At 38.7% G+C, this 537-nt stretch overlaps 1 long non-coding RNA gene across 1 annotated transcript in view; it reads left to right on the top strand.

Moving 5' to 3' along the window:
• Positions 1-262: 262 nt before the first annotated feature.
• LOC119585238 overlaps positions 263-537 on the top strand; it is a 123,888-nt gene continuing 123,613 nt past the window's right edge. The window contains exon 1 of the long non-coding RNA XR_005229885.1: positions 263-397. This is a non-coding gene — a long non-coding RNA (uncharacterized LOC119585238). The remainder of the gene's footprint in view (positions 398-537) is intronic.

Below are 537 nucleotides of genomic sequence, written 5' to 3'. Positions count from 1 at the left end.
CAGTAGCTCCGCATTGAACAACTTCAATAACTGATAGAAATCGTGACGTCACGAGAATGATTATGACCCTTAGAAATGGATTTTAATATATTTCTTTATTTCATTTCCATCAAAACAACCCAAATTACCTATTCATTAAACGTACATTCCTGGGTTGAATAACTTAAATATAAACTTTCTTTTTTACTTCTTAATAATAGAAATCCGCTGCGCAGGCCATCTACCGGTAACTTTCGCAATCGACATTTGTAAACAATGCTACTTCGGGTTTCCGAATCTTTTCTCAATATTCCTGTGAAAATCAACTCATTGTGAAACTGTTACGATATACTGCGAAGTACAATAACCGCGTTCCATCTGCACAAACCCGACGGACGACCATGCCCTCCAGGAAAAGGTAAACGCAATTTAAATCTTTAATTGCACCGACTATTGCAACAGATGAGCGGCTGGGTAGGAAATGTGGCAATGGGGAGGGGGTCGGGGAAGGGAAATACGGTGATTGGGAAAAAGAAAGAAGGAAAATAAAAGTTATGA

This window comes from Penaeus monodon, chromosome 19 (assembly GCF_015228065.2).
Source record: "Penaeus monodon isolate SGIC_2016 chromosome 19, NSTDA_Pmon_1, whole genome shotgun sequence".
Lineage (NCBI taxonomy): Eukaryota > Metazoa > Arthropoda > Malacostraca > Decapoda > Penaeidae > Penaeus > Penaeus monodon.
This window is presented reverse-complemented; position numbering and strand designations above follow the sequence as displayed.